This window comes from Rhinatrema bivittatum, chromosome 10 (genome assembly GCF_901001135.1).
Source record: "Rhinatrema bivittatum chromosome 10, aRhiBiv1.1, whole genome shotgun sequence".
Lineage (NCBI taxonomy): Eukaryota > Metazoa > Chordata > Amphibia > Gymnophiona > Rhinatrematidae > Rhinatrema > Rhinatrema bivittatum.
Window position 1 is genome coordinate 40,433,728 of NC_042624.1, and position 22,491 is coordinate 40,456,218.

Below are 22,491 nucleotides of genomic sequence, written 5' to 3' on the forward strand. Positions count from 1 at the left end.
TTGAAATCCCCACCCAGGATCATAGGGCAATCTCCTATTCTGACCAAATGAGAAAGCAATGTAGTGTAAAATGTGTGGTCATAAACATTCGGAGCATAAATAGAAGCAAGAAGTATAGGGGAGCCCAGCAAGTAGCCTTTCACTAATACATAACGACCTTGAGGGTCCTCTATACATTCCAGTTTTGTAAAGGAAACAGATTGGTGAATCATGATGGCAACCCCCCTGCTTTTCGAGGACCCCGTGGCATAGTAAAGTTGGGAAACCCATTTCTTCCTCAATTTCAGGATTTCATGAGACACCATATGAGTCTCTTGTAAAAATATAATTTTAGCGTGGAGTCTGGTTAGTCTGGCAAAAACCTTTTCCCGTTTGATAGGGGTACCCAGCCCCGCTACATTCAACGTAACCACATCTACTGCCATAATACAGAACCTTTCATATCTCTGAGAGGTAACAGCCGGTAGAGCTCAATAGATACCCAAGAAACAGCAACCATTTCTCCCAGGGGAGTACCTAAGAGTTGTTCCAGCCTGCCCCATGTAAAGAAGAACATCATCTAACCCATCAACCGTGAACATGCCCCTGAAATCCCCAAGTAACATAGGTTCTCTACTATACTTCCCCCCATCCCTCCCTTCCCTTGAACACTCAAAAAGGCTAGGCCCATCAGGAACCGAAACCAGATCCCCAACGTTGTGGCCCTCATTTCCCACTCCCCACTGTAGTAAACCTGATAAATCAGGGGAGATAGCACGTAGTTCTTTAATGTGTTCAGCTGCCTCTCCAGCCCCATAACAAAGGTAATTACAGGCTGTGCCAATACTATAACACACGATGTGCCTAACTAAGCCTAAATAGAACAGAGTAAAACAGCAATAATAGTAATCAACAGAACATATCTGAAACATCAACCCGATGTAAATAGGAGATCACAACGCCAGCTACAGATGCTAATAGCAACGTATCCTGTGAACAGGCAATGGTCAAACGTATTGTTCAGGCATCTTGTTTCAAAAGCAAAACTTGGCCATGATACAATCTCACAGTCTATAAAGAGTTAGACAGATTCAACAACTTGTGAATATTGCTTACATCACGAAATTTCTTGCGTAGATTTGTGTTCCACCTTAAGACACCGCAGGGTTAGGACCCGAACCGACAAGGCTATTGACAAACACGCGGGCCTCCGACGCAGAGTCAAACATTTTAGTTTGCCCCTGATGCATAATTTTAAGCTTGGCGGGAAACATGAGCGCAAATTTTATTTGCTTATTAATCAGTTCGGAACAAACGTCATGAAAAGCCTTGCGCTGCAGTGTCACTCTTGAGGAAAAATCCTGAAAAACCAAAATCCTATGCGATTCATAGGAAAACTCACGTATTTTCCTAAAGTGTTGAAGAACGAGGGAGCGATGCACAAAATGTAGGAAACGAGCGATAATCACCCGGGGTTTACGTTCCCACTCTCCCTCCACCTTCCGGCCCAGGCGATGTGCTCTCTCGAAGAGCCCCCCCGACGGCGAGGCCAAGGTAGGGACAAGCCCAAGCAGCCATGCTTCCAATGTGCGCGGGAGATCTGCCTCTGGTATTGCCTCTGGAAAACCGACAAACCGTAAGTTGTTTCTACGGGATCTGTTCTCCAGATCGTCGATTCTATCCTCACTCGCCGCCGCTTGCTTAGTCAGCTCCTCAACTCTTTTTTCCAGGACTCCAATATCATCTTCAGCTAGGCCCACGCGACCCTCAAGTTTTTCGGCACGAGCATCAAATTCCGTCAAAGAGGCTCACACATCAGCAATTTGTTCCGATAGTTGATGTAAACGCACATCTAGGGCGGCTACTACTGCATGCGATATTTTTTCTTCCAAAGTTTCACCATCTGAAGGAAGAGCGGCTGGCACTGCAGCGGCCATTTTGCTGCCAGTAGCTAGCGGTTTAACTTTATCCCTACGTAGAGTTCGGGTTGCCATATACCCACTTCAATTTCAGTGGATCAGATAGCGCAGATCGGGATGTACCGCAGGATTGATTTGGTAGCCAAGTAAGTAGTCATATAGTCAGGATGAATGTGGATAAGGCCGGAGAGGCAGCCGGAGTGTGGAGGAACGCGTCCTACCAGACTCACCACATCACGTGATCTCCCTGTCGGGCTGTATTCTTCATCTTTCATGAAAAGAACAAATGACATTATCAAAGTATTTATTTATTGAAATATTGACTTTCAAACTCGAAAATAATCACGCCGCAAGTGACGAGTAGTCCGGACGGCAAGTGACCCCACTGCCGTCGTCTGGCTTGCTGATGTGGCTTCTATTATAAAAATATATATTACAATTTTCTAATTTAAATTAGTAGTAGCACTTCGGGTACACACAGTTTAAAGATTGGATTTATTGTCTTTTTGGTTTTTTTTCGTATTTACAGTAATAAGACACATTGTGGTTCTTTTTTTGTTTGTTTGTTTTTTTAGGACAGATTTGATCTCTAATGAGGAAATCAGCTCTAAAGTTTCCCAAGTTGTGTTCTGTTGGAGATGTACTGAGTATGGGGGGGGGGGGGGGGGCTGATAGGAGCTGTGGGAAATATGCGCTTGCCAGCAAGCCACTTCATCAGGGTTTAAACATTAACTTCCCTTCTCCCTGAACTTTGCCTGAATAAAAGCATCACTTGTGCTTAAGCCTCTCTGCCTAGGAAAGGATACCTGACTGTCATGTATTTCTCTGGCTTATAATTATTCCTGATAGCCTGAAAGTAGGGCTGGGTGTTTCCTAGTCAGAGGCAGGACAAAAGTCAGGAGGTATAGATTTCAGCAGCCAATGAGATGATCCGTGCACACCCCCTGAGCCAAAGCCAATAGTGTAGGGACTCGTCTGTTGCTATGGGAAAGTAGCCAATCATGTAATGACACATCATCTGCCTTAGGATGAATGTACAATAAAGGAGAGCGCCAAAGCGTGCTCCAGTCTTTTTCCTGCCTGCGATGAAAGCTGCCTCAAGTGTCTTCTTTGCCTCCATACTCTACATCTGGTGATCCCCGTGACGTGATGATAAACTCCATGCTCATTTCGGCTGGCCATAGCTTAAGGTATGTACCGTTCAACAGATTTGCAATCGTAAATATTTTTAAAAAAGTACTTCTTAGTAATTTTTAAAGTATTTCTCAGCAAGTTTGTTCCCCACATTCGTGAGCATGGGCAGTGATTTGACTGTACAGCAGAGGCTACATGCCAGGGAGCTGCAGCAAATCATCAATAATCATTATTTCATCACCAGAAGAAAAATAGCGCAAATCAGCCTGGGGGACTTAGAAAAATTAATAAGTGAAATAGCTTGCCGTTGCCCTTGGTATTCACAGGCGGGAACTCTGAATATCCAAGACTGGATTTTAATCGGCAATTGTCTTCAAACGGCTCCCAGAGCTCCCATAAAGCAAAGATTAATCTGGCAAAAATGTACAGAGGCCATCGAACACATAGAAAAAAAAAGTTTAAAGACAGCAGTTTCAAACCATGTGCTTTTAGAAGCAGGCAGACTCAATCAGAATACCCTTCCCCCATCTTATGCTCAGTCTCCCTCAGAGACAGCAAATTCTTTGTATCAGCTCTCCATACCCACACCCAAGCCCATTCACACCTCTTTAGAAAAGCAGTCCTTGAGAACAATTGAGCCACAACCTGGCCTGGGTGGGGTGATTAGCATTGAATTTCAGCAGAAAGAAAGCCTTACAGAAAAAGAATTGTTGGAAGGACTTCAAGCCTTCCCCATCACAGAAAAGAACCATGACCAAAGGGGGACAGAAAATGAAATAGAACATCTGGGGACACACACTCACATGGCTCCTGTGGCTTCCTCTGCGTCCACCTCAGAGAAAAGGCCCCAGGAAACTGAAAACACTGAGGTCAGAAAAACTAGCCTTCCTCCATCTTGCCTGCAACCCCCTTCCCCCACCAACCACTCCCTGTACCCTCATTTGCCATTGCCTGAGACAGTCTTTGATTCTGCATCACCAATTTGTCCAGGTAAATTACCATCTCAAACCACTGCTCCCGGTAACAAATTATGTGCCGCGGTCAGCATGGGATTTCACCTAGAACATGGAAATCTCACAAGAGAGGAATTATTGAAAGGGATTCAAGCCTCTCCTATTACAAAAGGGATTAAAGAGCTGGGTGTGGCAGCAATAGAGTTAAATGCCGCCCGGAATGCCATGAGCAGTGGCTATGCCCACAGGTCTTCAAAGAAATCAGCGTATAAGACCTTGGGCCAAGCAGCTGCACTCCTGCGTTACAAGCAAAGAAAATATCAATATGAAAAAAAGGATTTAATTAGACTCCTGCGTTACAAGCAAAGAAAAAATCACTATGAAAAAAATGATTTAATTATACACTTCAATGACCTATTGCAGACCAGATTAGGCGGCAAAGTAACTGTGCAGACAGTACAAATTTGGAAAAAATGGTTTCTCTTGGTCTTCGATGTTCAGTTGCAGAGGGACTGCATGCTTAAGGAGTAGTTTCTATTTGAATTCAGTTACAAAAATCTGCATACTTTGAGAGTATTTTCCCCCACAAAGTGTATGCACAGCCTTATGTTAAAACTGTACTGAAATTTGAACAATTGCTGTGTGAATTTCATGTGAAATGTTCACTTTTTGCAAAATTAATTTGGCTCACATTTAAAATGACTCCATTTCTCTGAGATTTAAGTTTATAGCTTGAATTGCCAGTGCACAGAACTTCTATTTTTATTGTAATTTGCCCTACAGGAGAAAAATAGTATCTGTCTGCAAGGAATCAGCAAATCCTCGCCAGCCATTGTCTATGGTTGATGTTATCTATTGTTAAACAATGCTATCTTTAAGTTCCTATTGACTGAAGGATTAATTCCTTGGGTGCAGTTCTTTTCTTTTGAGAAACACTGCTCCTCCCCCCCTTTACTGTCTTTCTGTTAACTCTTGCTTGCCACTCATGGGGGAGGGAGGGAGAACTTTTGAAAAGAAAAAAAAACTGGACTTAGTACTGCAGTTTCTCTCTCTAGTATATATTGTGATGCAGTACGACCTGGCCCGGGGCAGAAACAGCTGAGACACAGCCGAGCAGAAGCTAGTGGTACCAAACTTAGCCACCGGAGGGCGCTGAGGAAGGTAGCAAAGACTACACTTCCCAGGTTCCCCGAACCAACACCTGACCCCTGGCTGGAGCCTGAGCAGGAACAGGTGGAGGAAATTGGGACTGATCCCTATGACTCAGCAGAATCTATGGAGGCTGAGGAAGAGGGCGTGCCCCCGTGGTGGACCTGGCCACAAAAGCCCGGCTCCTCAGAGTCTCTGGAGGAGGAGATGGAGGTAAGCTGGGGAGAGGAAAGCTCCAGCTGTTCCTCTATGGAGGTGGAATAACCAGGAGGTTGGGGGATGGTAAATCCTGTATTGCTGTATGGATGTATGAGACAGGCGGGAAGGGAATTGTGTTTTAAATGCTGTGTACCCTGGGGGCTTGTAAGGACAACCCCGCATTAATATAAGGCTGCAGCCGCTGAGCTACAGCACCACATTAAACTCCTTATTGATTAAGATCCTTTTTCTGTGTACTGCTTGGGAGTGCCAGGACTGGGCCTGGCACTCTGACTAGAGGCTGTGAGGAGTCCATAGCAGCGCTATGCCTGAGCTGTGCAAGGGGACAAGACGTGTCATAGGAGCAAAGCCAGAGGCCTGAAGCCCAGCAAAGCCCCACAGCATGCTGAGCGGAGGGACCTGATCGTGACAATATATGTTATAACTCAGCATTCCTGTACTAGCCCTTCCTCTCAATCTGTCATTAATCTTTTAATACTTTCAAACATACTTTCAAACTTCGTTAATACTGAACTGAGATTACTGAACAGCGTGTTTAATTTCCTATTCTAATAATTATATGAAGAAATTCTATTCTGATATTCCACATTGAAAGTAAGCTCAGAGTATTATTGATTGCAACCTGGAACAATAGTTGCATTCTATAAAGTAATGATGGTGTCTCCACTAGGAGGTGCTATGCTATTCTACCAGTTATATTATATTATTGTTTTAATAATTCTGTTGTATAATAGTTTTTATTTTTCAGACCTACAGACCTTCTGTATTAAGGACACTTCAGTTTTATTTTCTTTTTCACAAAATTTATACAGAATTCTGAACCTTAAAATTTTTACTGATCAAGGTTGCTACATCTAAAGCAATCCCTCCCAAGCCTTTTCTTGCAACTCCAAATTGATTTTATTAAATTGAATGATAGAATTGATTCTCCAAGGTTAAAAAAGTAAGAATTTCACTTTTATCCTTACCTTAGTAAATTTTTGCTGTATGCCAGTTTTTAATATTTTCCAGATTTACAGCCTTCCTGCCATGAGGAGTTGTGAAGGTGAACACTTTGCAGTTTATTTTCAAACATTTTTCTAACGCCTTTTGACTTTTGACTTTTGATCCTTGATCTAATTTTGTTTTTGATAACTTTTTGATAAGATTTTTAGCTCAAATTATGTGTTATCTGTTGCCTGTCTTGATGCCAAGAAGACTATGAATGAATATTTGCAGGATGGATGAATATGTGTCAGTTTTGTGTAAATGAATATTTGCAGGATGAATGAATATATGTCAGTCTTGTGTAACATATGTTTAATGTAATGTCTAATATACTTGTCATTTGATTCTGCTTACTGCAAATGACTTTTCCTTTAAATGATTAATTTACATTTATTGCTATTTTACTGAATGAAAATTGATCACTGCATAAAAACTTTCTTAATAATGGGGTTACCCTCTGTTCTGAAAAATGGCTCTGCTTATTGCAGCCATTCCTTTACATGAATTTCGTCAATAATTGAACATTAAATACTTATTTGGCATCCCCTACAACACCACAGGGCAAGCCATTGTGGAGAGAGCCAATCATACCCTTAAGAGCTCTGGACCAAACAAAAACTAAAAAGGAGGGATTGCCCCTGGATTTTCCCCTAAACAGGACTGGCTGAACAAAGTATTGATCATCTAAACATATCAAATTTAAGAACACAGCCATGAGTAATCATTATGGGACTAGGGTTAGTCACCCACAGCCATCAGTTTTGTATAGAATATTTAATGTCTGGTATGGTCCCGTTCCCTTAAAATGGGGAACGAGGATATGTTTCTCTGCTTGCTTCCACAGGTATCAAGCCGTGGAAAGATGGAAAGGTGTCCAGGTCTACAGGACCCGATCCCCAACTTCTCCATGAGCCTCCAGAGCCCTCAGAAGGACAGAGACCGGACTCCTTGCAAAAAGCAGCACCACATGACCTGGGGACAAATCAAGGCCCTATCCAACCAATCTGCACAACTCTTAGAACAGCAAGGCCTTGAGAAAACTCCAGAGAACTTATTAGCCGCTTTTTCTTGCCTGAATGCCAACTCATTAACAATTGTGTTCTGCACCCTCCTCCTTTGCCTTATTTCTCCAGCTATGGCGAATTCAGAACAAGGACTCTGACAGAACAACATGTACATTCTTGATGCACAGAACTTTTCACACCTGTTGAATCGAACAGACTGTTAGATCTGCACACACATGCCAACCCAAGCCTGCGGAGAACGACTAATGCATGCTGTACCATTTAACCTTAGAGTATGGACTAATTATCCTTTATAGAGAGGTGTTTTCATTAACTCTCCAGTTAATAATACCATACTACACATTGGTAGCTGTATTCAAGAGACTGCCGCTCTTTGTTGGGACTATGATACAGGGGATGGGAAAAGGGACTTCAGGTGGGAAATATCCATATTGTAACTGAACCTTTGTATTAATCACTGAACACTTACATAATTATACCACATATATGTATGCAATTGGCAGATTTCAGGATGTGCAGTGGGAGACCCAAGCAGGTACAGAAAGTATAGAGGGGATGAAGGATTTACCTTTTGTAGTTATATAACCCAAATGATATGAATTACAGAGACTTACACATCTTAGCTAACTGGACGACTGCCATATTTAATCAGACAGTCCATGCATTAAAACTACTCACAACAGAAGTCTCTCAGATTAGAGAAGTAGCATTACAGAACAGCTATACCTTAGAAACCATTTTAGCCTTAAAGGGTGGTGTTTGTGCATTAATTGGATCTCATTGCTGTGTGTACATATCAGTTTATAAAGCAAACCTCACACATACCATAGAGCAGATAGAAACCATGGTTGCTGATGCACCACTTTCAGGCAGAATACCTACTTCTCCATGGGACTGGCTATGGTCCTAGCTCCCTGATATTTCTGGTCTCAAAAGGGTGATTTCTATTATAATGACCATAATTATCTTAATTATTTGCCTGTGATGCTGTATTCAGTGCATACCCAAACCTCATATCCATATTGAAACCTTGCTCTCAGCCCGGATACAAAGATGTCTTGTAAGATGCTTAATAGGGAATCTTGAGCCCTGCAGCGTTGGCACACCACCTGCACCAGCTCTGGGTGATATGGAGATTCAGGAGCTCATCGGCAGCTGGCACACCACGTCAAATCAGCTTTCTTCTCTCCATAATCCCCCTTCCCCTAATTCCAGCCCATACCAAGACATAACAGATTTCAGTAAGGGTCTAAAGCTTTATTGAGCTACCTAAACAAAAACAGAAAGGGTGAGATGTGGGAAATATGCGCTTGCCAGCAAGCCACTTCATCAGGGTTTAAACATTAACTTCCCTTCTCCCTGAACTTTGCCTGAATAAAAGCATCACTTGTGCTTAAGCCTCTCTGCCTAGGAAAGGATACCTGACTGTCATGTATTTCTCTGGCTTATAATTATTCCTGATAGCCTGAAAGTAGGGCTGGGTGTTCCCTAGTCAGAGGCAGGACAAAAGTCAGGAGGTATAGATTTCAGCAGCAAATGAGATGATCCGTGCACACCCCCTGAGCCAAAGCCAATAGTGTAGGGACTCGTCTGTTGCTATGGGAAAATAGCCAATCATGTAATGACACATCATCTGCCTTAGGATGAATGTACAATAAAGGAGAGTGTCAAAGCGTGCTCCAGTCTTTTTCCTGCCTGCGATGAAAGCTGCCTCAAGTGTCTTCTTTGCCTCCATACTCTACAAGGAGCCCTTATTGGCATTTAGAGGTGTTATGAGGTCTGTGATTTTTTTCTTGAAGAAAGTTGCAAGCTCAGCAGCTTTTTTGGCGGCTTGATCATCTGGGAAGGATGGGGGGGAGGGTTTAGTGAGCGAGGAGACTAGCGAGAAAAGGGCTTTGGGGTCGAGGATGAAATGGTGAATTTTCTGGGAGTAAAAATCCTTTTTGGTTTGTAAGATGGTTATCCGGTAGCGGTGCATGAGAGACTTGTATGTCTCCTGGTTGGTTTGTGATGAGTTTTTTCGCCATATAGTTCTTTCCTTCTGAGTTCTTGTTTGAGGGTTTTCAGTTGTGGGGTGTACCAAGGTTTTCTGTTGTTATGGTTGGGAGTGGATCTTTTTGTGATTAAAGGGCAAGTGAGGTCTGCAATGTTCTTTGTTATTTTCATCCAAGAAGCTGTGGCTGATTCTGCGTCAGAGAGGTCAAGATTGTTTAATGCTGAGGATAGGTGAGCGTTGATGGTGTCGGGGTTGCATAGTTTCCTGTATTGTATCGTGGGTCTTTGAGTAGGTTTGAGGGAGGGTAGGATGTTCTTGAGAGTAGTAGAGATCATCTTGTGGTCTGACCAGGGTACAGGTGAGAGGATAGTGGAGGAGGAGGGGGTAAGGTTTTCGTTAATGAAGATTAAGTCGAGGGTGTGACCCGCTTTATATGTTGGGTCCTTGATGATTTGGGTGAAGCCCATATATTTAAGTGTATTGAGAAATGTTTCACAGCTGGAGGATTGAGGTGATTTGTCTACGTGGAGGTTAAAATCTCCCATTATTATAGCAGGGGAGTCTGTGTTAGTGTGTTTAGCTATGAATTCGATTAAAGGGGATGTATCTGATTCTAGGCTTCCTGGCGGGGCATAAGTTAGGCAAATTTGAAGGTGTTTGGACTTGAAGATTGCTACTTCGAGCGAGGTTGATGAGTTAGAGGTATGAAGGGATAGGCCTATTTCTTTTTTGATGGCTAAGAGCAGTCCGCCACCTCTTTTTTTAGGTCTGGGTATTGAGAATATGTCGTATTCTTGTGTGGGGAGTTGGTTAATTATTGCCGTATCCTCAGGTTTCAGCCAGGATTCGGTGATAGCGCAGCAATCCGGTTTTGCTTCCAAAAGGTAGTCGTGTATGAGGTGAGATTTTTTCGTGATAGATTGTGCATTTATTAAGGTTAAGGAGAAGAGAGTGAGTCCAAGCAGTTGGTTCAAGGGTGATGTCATGATCGGAATATATCTCTTTTGTGGTAAGTATCGTGTGTAGAGTGGGTTTGAGATGTATCTCCTCCGGTTGTAGATGATCGGGATGTCGTATGTGTACATGAGTAACGTTGGCTAGGAAGTTATCCAGATGAATGCTGTGGTGGTTAGTATGGATAATTGGAGTGTTAGGAAGTTTCTGTGAGAGATTATAAATGTTTGGTTGTGTCGTGGATAAACTGAAGTCATCTGGTGGAGGGTAATGCGGGTCAGGCAGTAATTGACTGAGAAACTAGGGTATTCTGAGTAAAAAGTAGTATGGGAGGAGAGAGATTCATGCGAAGAGAGTGATTTAGTTAGGGTCATTCAGCCTTTTTTTTTTTTTTTCAAGTTTTAGAGAAATTGCATGTTCTGATATCTGCTATCTCTGTGGTTTGGAACTTATGGCTATCAGGTTAATCGTGTGGTAGAGTCCTTAGTGCCTTAACCTAAAGGCTCTTGTATTGCTGTCCATTTTGTAGGTGAGAGTCTGGGTAGAGGTGAGAGCAAGTAATTACTCACTGTGTAGGCGTTGAGCAGACAGGTTCAGAGTCAAAATGCCGTGTTCAAATGGGCCGTGATGCAAATGGTGAAGATTCCAACGGGATCATAAGTTTAGAGACATATACTTAGTGCTCTACGGGTCTGCACAAAGGGGCGGGCCCCTTTGTCACGCTCCTTCGGCGTGCGACGCCTCGGATCACGCCTCGATTTAAATGTTAGAGATGGGCGGGTTAGCAGGGAGCGGTGGGCGTATCAGGCGAGCTGTGACTCCCACGTGGTCGGCGCGGGGGCTCAGCGGCGGTAGGGCGAGAGGAAGGCCTTACCCCGATGGGCTCAAGCGCCGGCCATGCGGGCCCCTCTCCCAGCTCCTACAGCGTCTCCCTCGGTGATCTCCACAGGGCTGCTGACTGTAGGTAGGATGGGACGCCTCGGATCGCGCCTCGATTTTAAATGTTAGAGATGGGCGGGTTAGCGGGGAGCGGTGGGCGTATCAGGCGAGCTGTGACTCCCACGTGGTCGGTGCGGGGGCTCAGCGGCGGTAGGGCGAGAGGAAGGCCTTACCCCGATGGGCTCAAGCGCCGGCCGCGCGGGCTCCTGTCCCAGCTCCTACAGCGTCTCCCTCGGTGATCTCCACAGGGCTGCTGACTGCAGGTAGGATGGGACGCCTCGGATCGCGCCTCGATTTAAATGTTAGATTTAATTTAAATGTTTATTTATTTATTTAAAATCTTTTCTGTACCGTCGTTCAGTATATTACCGTCACAACGGTTTACATAGAGGCACAAATAGTAAATTGTATATGTATCTGTTCCTATTAGTAGTGGAGGTGCCTTATAAGCTCGGTAACATAGTTTCATAATAAAGACTATATGTTCAGTGTTGTTTAATCTGACCTGTGCCTTTGCACCAGGTCTCCATGCTGGTCTACTCGTTGCCTCCTGGTGATCCTCCCTGCATTCCTGGTTCCTGTTCTTCGTTGTTCCTCGTTCCAGTTCTCCTTGCTCCTACGTTCCTGATTCCTTCTACCTTTGGACTGCTTCCTTGGACACGACCTCTGCTTTGCCTGATCACGTCGCTGACTCTCTCCAAGCCCGGACCTCTGCTTTGCCTGAGCATGTCGCTGACTCTCTCCAAGCCCGGACCTCTGCTTTGCCTGACCACGTCACTGACCCTCTCCAAGCCCGGACCTCTGCTTTGCCTGACCACATCACTGACTCTATCCAAGCCCGGACCTCTGCTTTCCCTAACCACGTCACTGATCCTCTCCAAGCCCGGACCTCTGCATTGCCTAACTATGCCGTTGCTTCTCCCCAAGCCCAGACCTCTGCATTGCCTCACTACGTCATTGACTCTGTTCTTGTCCAGACCTCAGCCTGTCTTGCCTCTGCATCCTGATTGCCATCAGCCCTGACTATAGCTTGCCTACAATGCTCCATCAGTCTACGTCCTGGACTTGGCCTATTCAGGCTTCAGCCTGTTCTTGCTCGGGCGATTCCTGTGACTCTGTTCCTATTTGCCCCAGATCTCAGGGACTCCGCCTCTCCAGAACAGACTTCTTCTCATCACTGTTGCTGCCTCTGGGCTGACCAATCGATCGATCCATCCACCTCAAAGGCTCAACCCGCGGGGAACGAGGGCTGGTATTGGTGAAGTGCCAGCAGGCCTCCATCCTTCAGCCCTCTCCGCCTGCTGATGGTGGGAACCCGTAGGATCCCTCCTACGAGTAGCGTCAACCCCACCTCGGCCCAGAATGAATATGGAGCCAGTTTGTTCAAGCTAGGCTTGTTGTGGATCCCCTGAGGAAGGACTTTGCTTTGAAATGTGACCATGTAGGAATGGGATTATAAATTAAGTTTGTTGAAAATTTAGCAAAAAAGACATATAAAGTATTTGAATGTTCGAGATCTTGTGATTACAAGCTGGCAAAGAACATAAGGAGTGATGTACTTTGGGATTACAAGAGAAACAGAAAATTCGAGCATTAAGACAAGATTTTCAAAAAATATTTAATATAAAAAAAAATTGTTACATTCATTTAAAAAACAATTAAAACACATTTAAAATTAACACTCTTTTGACTTCTGTAAAATGAGATGATTTGGTGGCAGTTAATGAATTTTTCTTATTTGTCAAGTTAACCTTGATGGTACTGAGAAACAGCAAAATATGAAACTACCAGCTCTCACTTTAAATATTAAAATTTTGTGACAGTCAGTGAGTTATAAGTAGTTTGGATTAGACTGACTTTTGTTGGTTATATTTAGGACATTGTTGATAACATTGATGCTAGGCTCTGGCAGGCCAGTTACAATGGGGCAAATCTGATAGCAAGGAAGGCCAGAAAAACTCAGTCATCAGATTCTCTAAGGTTGCAGACCTTAGAGAATCCGGTGGTAACGGGGGGCAGGGGGGTGAAGCAGAGGGGCGGGCCTGCGAAAGCCGGCACCCATCGCACCACTGCGGTGCGTTGGCTGCTGGATTTCGCACCGAATAACTACATCATAAAAGGTGTAGTTATTCGGCACGAAACTAGCGGCGATAAGTGTCCTTACCTTTCGACGCCAGCGATGTCTGCGCTGCGTCGGCCCTGGTGCCGCCCCGACTCCTCCTCTTCTGGAGCTGACTCTGCCCTGACCCCGCCCCCATTTAGTGATCGCACTCGAAAAGGGACTTTAGAGAATGACTTTTGGCAAGTCTTGTGGGGGTCAGGAGGGTCCCCCAAGACTTGCCAAAAGCCCCTGGTGGTCCAGCGGGGGTCTGGGAGCGATCTCTTGCACTCGGGCCATCAGCTGCCAGTAATCAAAATGGCGCCGATAGCCTTTGCCCTTTCTATGTCACAGGGGCTTCCGGTGCCATTGGTCAGCCCCTGTCACATGGTAAGAGCACAAGATGGCGCGGGCAATCCATGCTCCTACCATGTGACAGGGTCCGGACAATGGCACGGATACCCTGTCACATGGTAAGGGCAAAGAGCCATCGGCGCTATTTTGATTAGTGGCAGCCGACGGCCCGGGAGCGGGAGATCGCTCCAGGGACCCCCACTGGACCACCAGGTACCTGTAAAAAGTTTTTGGGGGGGTCGGGAAGGTGGGGGATGCTAAGGTATTAGTTTTAAAGGGTCGGGGTGGGTTTTTTGTTTATCGGCTCGGGCACAGCCGATAAACAAAACCACGATCGGGCCCGATTTAAAAAAACCACATGTGAATCGGAACCCGAATCCGAACCAATTCCGGCTCCGATTCACATCTCTAATATTTATTATATTTTGTAGTCTTCATACCACTGTTTGTGCTACTTTGTTTCTCTCATAGTGCCATAGAATGCCTGTGTGCCATTTTTGCCACTGAGTGCTTTGGAATGACCATACCACTGTTTGTACTACCTTGCTCCTCTCTCAGTGCTATGGAGTATTATTGACAGTGCTCTTTGCTTCTTTTTTTTATGCTTTGGGGGTTCTGATGCCACTCATTTTCCAGACTTAACCCTCACTACACTATGGCTTGGTGTGTTGATACTGCTATGCTCAATACTGTGCTTGCTGGCTCATTCTGCACTCTGATTTTGGAGTTGGATGCCATGCTTCTTCCTGCCTTACCCCTCCCTCAGTATCTTGGGTGTTGATGTCACTGTTGTTGGTATCCTCTTTTGCTGCTTTATTGATTTAATCAAATTTATTCTCTGCCTATATCTGACCAGCCATGCTATGCGGATTTCTGAATTGGATGCCACTTTTCTTGCTGTCTTGCTGTGCAGTCACTGTCTTTAGGTGTTGCTGCCAATACTCCGGCTGCTTTGCTCCTTTGGTGTATAGCAGAATCATTTCCATATCCAAAACCTGAATTATTGAACTTACTGATGTATTGACAATGTTGACTGCTAAAGGGGAGAAAAGAAAAAGGGCTACGTATGTTATTTCTATGCTGTGATAATGCTATTGGAGATGAAACAAAGATTACCTACTTCTCTCTCTTAAATATCCGGGCTTTCATATGAATAAGTTAGAGAACCTCACAAATGCTTTGAAATGATTTATGTGGCAATGAGAATGAAAAACACTAGTACTCATCATGTGGATCCACTACACTTAAGGTGGTCTTTCCAGATACTCTCTTCTATTCTAAGAAATGTATTTTGTTCCAACCCATGCATCATGCCCTTTTTTGAAAATTCTTATACAACAGCTTGTTAGGTAAGTTGCTTATAAATATTTAATCTACTATTCCATTAAATGGAACACTTTTGTAACAGCTACAGCATACAGCAGAGTACATACATTACTTCTAAGCTAAAGATTATGGGACTGATTCATTTCTCAGCCTTTTTTGTCCAAAAGGCAAATAGCCCCCTCAACATGGGCAGTTTCAGTGTCATTTCAGGATGAATGGACCCCAATCCCATACGCTCTTTAGTTGTCTTATATCTCACTGTTGTCTGCTGTAAATGGCCTTGTTTATTTTCTCTTTTACTTTAGTGGATACAAAATGGCCACAGTAGGAACAATAGAAAAGATTTACAAACTTTAACATATTAAAATTAAAAAGTGCATGCTAGCATCTCAACATTCATTTTAAACATGCCCCCTTTATACAGACTAACTCTAATCTTGGAGTGACCAGTGTTCTACTATTATATTTCCTTCTGATACTTCTGCCAATAGAAAATTGAAATAAACATTGAACCCTGCCAAAAAATGAAAAAAAAAAAAAAAGAAATGGGGCCTCCCATGCCCTTCATCTATTCCTATCACTTGAAAAAATGCCGGGACCAGGATCCTCCCCAGACCGGGTAAGGGGGGCCCCCTTACCCGGTCTGGGAGTTCTGCAGATGAGGCCTAAGTTCTGGCACAAGCCAGGGCCTGGCATGGGGCCTAGGCCGAGGTTGTGACAATCTACTACAGCCTAAGACTGTGCAAGGCAGAGGCTTCAGCCTGGGCCTAGGTTTTGGGGCCAGGTAGTTCTGAAGATTCATCCTTGCATGGGCCTAGGCCATAGTAGGTCGCTGCAACCTTGGCCTAGGCCCAATGCAAGGCCCAGTTGAATTAGCTTCTGTATATCAAAATGGTGTCCTTCAGTGGGAAGGATGCACCGGAGTTAATTAACTCCAGCACAACAAGCACTGTGGATGGCATCAATTGGTAAAGAAGAGCCAAATAAAGAAAATACCGAAGAGGAGTTCTGAGGTCTGGGCTCCAGGCTTGGGTCTGGGTCTGGGCTGAGGCCCTGGCATTGGATCCTGGCTTTTGGGCTGGGCTTCAGCGTTGGGCCTGAGTCCAGGTCCTGGCCTCAGCCAAGGCTCAGATATCTGGGAGGGCCTCGGTGTTGGGCTTGTGTCTGGGCTGAGACCCAGGCTGGATCTTGGCAATGGGCCTGAGTCCAGGCCCTGGCCTAGGCCCAGGCATTGACACCTGACCTCTGGGCCAAGCCCTGGCTTCATGCCTAGGATCAAGCTGAGGTTCCCGACTTCGGGACCCAGCCTCCGGGCCAGGCTGAGGCATTGTGCCTGAGTCTGGGTTGAGACTCCGATGTCAGGACAGGGCCAGACGCGGTGATGGATTTGATAAGTATTGGTGGGTGGGTTGCTGGGAAATTTTCCAGGCCTGGGACTTTGCTCAGGCCTCAGCCTAGACCTCGGCATTGGGTAAGGGCCTATTCCTGACCCCTGCATCACACTCAGGTGTAGTCTGTGGCCCATTCATCAGGTCATGGCCTATGCCTAGGCAAGGTTCAGGCTTTGAGTCTAGACCTAGGTGCCAGAGTTGAGCTCAGGCATAGGCTGGGATCCCTGCTTTGGGTCTCAGTCTACTCGCTGAGACTTTGGCTTCAGGCTTAGGCCTGTCTGATGACTTTTTTTAAATAGGTTTTCAAAATAAAACAAGATTCCAATGAAATTTCAGCAGAATTTAACTTGTTACATTTTGAAAACGATCTAAAATGAAATAGCAAATTTCATCTCATTTCTTCCAAATGCCATCCGTATTGCCACCCTAGCCCTGCCCATTTTTCCTCTTTCTGCTCTCCCATTTTACAACCTTTCCAACCTTTCCTTGTATAACCCCTCTCATTTTTTGCCTCCTCAAGGATTCAACCCAACACCCATGTTACCCTGCTCCCTTATCCCAGCTTATTGCAGGGGTTTCAAGATAGGCAGTTTTCAAGTGTCATCCCAGGATGAATGGATTCCAATACTATATGCTCTTTAGTAGTCTTATATCTCACTGTCAAGGATTACACTGTTGCCCACTGTAAATATCCATATTTATTTTTTCTTTAACTTTAGTGGATAAAAAATGGCTGCAGCATAAATAGTAGAAAACAATTACAAACTTTTACATATTAAAACTAAAATGTCATGCTAGCATCTCAACATTCCTCTTAAACATTCTCCTTTTTAACAGACTAGCTCTAAATCGGGATGCCCTGCGTCCTACCGTTATATCTCCTTTTGATGCCTCTACCAATTGAAAATTTCACATTCAACATCAGGCTGTAAAAGCCACCATTCCTGTGCTGATCTATATACTGTCACTGAGATTTCATGACTCTGTCCCATAGAAGTTGAGAGACCCCAAAGTTAGTGTCAATGTTGCTGCATTTCCCCAGCCGTTGAAGCAGTGAACCCTGCATTGCCCACTGGTCTTAGCCTACATTAAGTCAATGATCTCACTACTGGCACCATTCTCAGAACCAGTGATGCTTTACTTCTTGCCAAACTGCTTCCTGGTATCCCTAGATGCTGATATAAATATCAAATAATAAATATGGCAAAACCTAGTGTATCAAAATTCTAAACACTAAACCACTGAGGCACAAATTCAATAACAACCTAATACTTAAAGGGAATAGTATCAGAAAAATGTGTTCTTAGTAAACTAATCCACAGGCTCTTGCCCGCAATGGGCTTCAACCAGCATCCTCTCTTAGAGCACTCTGTTCGTGTCATTTACTTATTCCCATTGGGGTAGATTTTCAAACTTGTGCAAGTGCATCCATGTGCGCACGCTACCTGGCGTGCACACATGGACACGTGATTCTATAACATTATAACATAAATAATATTTATATAAGGTTAAAAATAGAAAATCTTTGTAGGTTAAAAGGAGTAAATAAATTATAGAATTTTTGAGATAGGATAAAAACAATGGGAATAAGTAAATGACACGAACAGAGTGCTCTAAGAGATGATGCTGGTTGAAGCCCATTGTGGGCAAGAGCCTGTGGATTAGTTTACTAAGAGCACATTTTTCTAATACTATTCCCTTAAGTATTAGGTTGTTATTGAATTTGTGCCTCAGTGGTTTAGTGTTTAGAATCCCTAGATGCTGGCCATCCCTTCACTGCCCCTTGATAACATTTGTTTGCTCCCCCAGTTAACAGCTACAGCTATGACTTACCAATAGAGTTTCCAAAACATCTTTCAATTCACTGTTAAAAATATTCAGGCCTATGTCTGACAAATGCACCCGATCAGGACAACATAGACCTAAGCTGTTCTCATCAGTCAAGTTGTTCTTAACAATACCTTGTATAATGGGCAAAAATCTGTGCAACACATAAGAAAAAATCTCTACTGGTGAAATAGATAATTTAAATTTCTATGAAGGCTGACTTTATTTATTTATTTATTTATTTATTTAAACAGTTTTATATACTGACAACCGTTTGCACATCATGTCGGTTTACAAGTAACTTGGAACCAGGGAATAGGCATTGCCTTTACAAGGAACAAAGAACAGTTAAACACAGTAACAAGATAAAAATAGCTAATTTAGATGAGCAGTTCAACTGGGTGTAAACAATAATTGGGTGGGGGGAATGAGCAAACAATAACAAAAGGATAGGGTAATATACAGGGTTCAATAAATAAACATTCCTAGGTATTGCTGGTAATTGTTTGGGGGTAATTGTTTGGGGGTAATTGTTTGTTTCTTATAACAAAGAACTCAGACCCGTAGTATGAGTATTACTCTGCACATCTAAGCATACTATTTGGTACAATAATTGGTCATAGAAACCTCCTCATCCTGTCAAAATTTTGAATTATATTTCTTTATTTAAACTATTTTCTTTATTTGATTATTTTCTCAAATTTTAAATAATTATTTAAAAAATTGTCTTTATATTTGTGTCTTGTTTATTTACACCTGATGAAAAATTATCCAAATCAGAAACATCACTTCTTATATTGCAATAATATTATTTCTAATTAATTGTTTCTTATATTGCAATAATGCTGTTTCTTTAATCCTTATATTTGAATCTTTCTTCAAAAGAAAATAAATTGATAAAGATTCCGGTGTGAAATGAGGCATATGAAATGAATATTAAGCTGGTAACCATTAAACACAATGGGTTCTCATATTCCAAAGAGTTGATAGTTTTACTTAACAGAACTTTCTGAGGTAGACCATGAGCTGTTCAGATTTTGCCATTAGCTGATATTGGCCAGCATATCACATTCAAGCTGCCTCAGGGCAGAAAACATTCCAACTATATGGTGTTTTTGCATGCGCAAAGCACCTTTAACGCATGGTGCAATGCAAATTAGGAAAAGGGGAGGAGTTTAGGGTGGGATTTCTGGCCAAGTGGGCTGGCTTTGTGAAGCCATATTGCACAGTTTAATGTAGCTAATAACTACACCTTTTTCATCTGTGTGATATGGCTTTATCACACTGTGATGTTTTCACACATAGCATTGTTAGTCTTTTAAGTTACCTACAACCACTGGGGGGGGAGAGAGAGAAAGAGAGAGAGAGATTACCTATAAGGACTTCATACTAGGTAGGTATTTATACCTCTATAGGAGGCCCACCTAGCTACTCGAGGTGAGGTTTAGGTATGAGTGTAGGGGTTAGGGGCCACTTTGACATGCAGAGTGCGATGTACAAACAGAACAGTGCACTCTTGTGAAGATTTGATGACCTTCAGAGTGAGGAAACTCACCTAAAGATGAGATTTGTGCAATGTTCTCTCAACCTAGCTTGATGGACTCTCTACCTGGGTAACATCAAGCTAGGTTGAGAGAACATTGTACAAGTCTCATCTTTGGGTGAGTTTCCTCACTCCGAAGGACATCAAATCTTCACAAGAGTGCACTGTTCTATTTGAACGTCACACTCTGCATGTCAAAGTGGCCCCTAACCTTAAACTAATACCTAAACCTCACATTGAGTATCTAGGTGGGCCTCATATAGAGGTATAAATACCTACCTAGTATGAGAGCATTATAGCTAGGTGTTTTTTTTTTTCTCTCTCTCTCTCTCTCTCTCTCCCCCTCCCCCTCCCTCCCTCCCTGTGGTTATAGGTAGGAATTACAATTGTGGCACTTACTGAAAAGTTATTGCACTCTGTGGTAATACCAGTGCTAAGATAGTGCACTTAGCAATAAATAAGCTAGTACCATAAGACATGCCCCTATTGCATGTGATAGTTTGATGAATCTAGGCCTAAGTCATCAATTCAGAAAAATGAAGTTACTACTCTCAATGCAGACTGGAGGGTGGCCAATGTAACCCCAATATTTAAAAAGGCTCCAGGGGCAATCTGAGAAAATATAGACCAGTGACTTCAGTGCTGGGAAAAATATACTAAACTATACTATACTATACTATACTAAACTATACTATACTATACTATACTATACTAAAGATCAAAATCACAGAGCATAGAGAAAGACATGGTTTAATGGAACACTGTCAACATGGATTTACTCAAGGGAAGTCTTGCCTCACATACCTGCTTCATTTTTTTGAAGGGGTTAATAAACATGTGGATAACGGTGAACCGGTAGATATAGTGTATTTGGATTTTCAGAAGGCATATGACAAAGTCCCTCATGAGAGGCTTCTAAGAAAACTAAAAAGTCATGGGATAGGAGGCGATGTCCTGGTTAAAAGACAGGAAACAGAGAGTAGGATTAAATGGTCAATTTTCTCAGTGGAAAAGGGTAAACAGTGGAGAGCCTCAGGTATCTGTACTTGGACCGGTGCTTTACAATATATTTATAAATAATCTGGAAAGGAATACAACAAGTGAGGTTATCAAATTTGCAGCTGATACAAAATTATTCAGAGTAGTTAAAACACAAGCAGATTGTGATACATTGCAAGAGGATCTTGTGAGACTGGAAGATTACCAAATAGCAGATGAAATTTAATGTGTAAAAGTGAAAGGTATTACATATAGGGAAAAATAACCCTTGCTGTAGGTACATGATGTTAGGTTCCATATTAGGAGCTACCACCCAGGAAAAAGATCTAGGCATCATAGCGGATAATACTTTGAAATCGTCAGCTCAGTGTGCTGCAGCAGTCAAAAAACCAAACAGAATGTTAGGAATTATTAGGAAGGGAATGGTTAATAAAACAGAAAATGTCATAATGCCTCTGCACCTTGAATACTGTGTAAAATTCTTGTCGCCGCATCTCAAAAAAATATAGTTGCGATGGAGAAGGTACAGAGAAGGGCGACCAAAATGAAAAAGGGGATGGACAACTCCCATATGAGGAAAGGCTGAAGAGCTTAGAGCTGTTCAGCTTGGAGAAGAGATAGCTGAGGGGGGATATGATAGAGGTCTTTAAAATCATGAGAGGTCTTGAACGAGTAGATGTGAATTGGTTATTTACATGTTCAGATAATAGAAGGACTAGGGGGCACTCTATGATGTTAGCAAGAAGCACATTTAAGACTAATCAGAGAAAATTATTTTTCACTCAACACACAATTAAGCTCTGGAATTTGTTGCCAGAAGATGTGGTTAATGCAGTTAGTGTAACTGGGATTAAAAAATGTTTGGATAAATTCTTGGAGGAGAAGTCCATTAACTGCTATTAATCAAGTTGACTTAGAGAATGGCCTCTGCTATTTCTGGCATCAGTAGCATGGGATCTTCTTAGTGTTTGGGTACTTGGCAAGTTCTTGTGGCCTGGTTTGGCCTCTGTTGGAAACAAGATGCTGGGCTTCATGGACCCTTGGTCTGACCCAGCATGGCAATTTCTTATGTTCTTAAGAACACTATACAATGATATAAAATTGTTGCCTTTTGCATGGAGGATAATAGCCCAGGATGGGGCTAATTTTCCATTCTTTTGGAGTATGAGTGGCATCAATTCATCCTAGGTTATCCTTTCCAAATTAGGGCTATCTGATGCACAGCTATACCCAAGTGTTCATCCAACAGCCTTCCTTTTGCTCGTTTGTGGGCCCATTGAAAAAACGAGTGCCCAATGATCTAGACATGGTGCATTTGTGGGGTAAGACCGGAAAATAAATGCAAAATTGTTAAGACAACTGTTCCACAAAATACTCATCGGGTCTCACATACAATTGGTATCTTCGAGAGCACAATCTGCACGCAGCCATTATGGCTTCGGGGAGGAGACCTATTGCTGTAGCAGTATTAGCCGCGCTGATTCTGAATGAATGGGAGGTATTACTTTGTTCCTGTTTATCAGCTGCCTTCAAGGCCATCTTTAGGAACTTTAAAAAACTAGAAAAATGTCAGTGGGTGTTCATTCTCATGGATAATCAAGGCCCAGCTACCTGAAGGTCTTAGTGAAAGGTAGGACCTCAGGCTGTTCACTGGATAGGTAATGTACTTCCTTATTCTGTGTAATTCTATCTTAGAGTC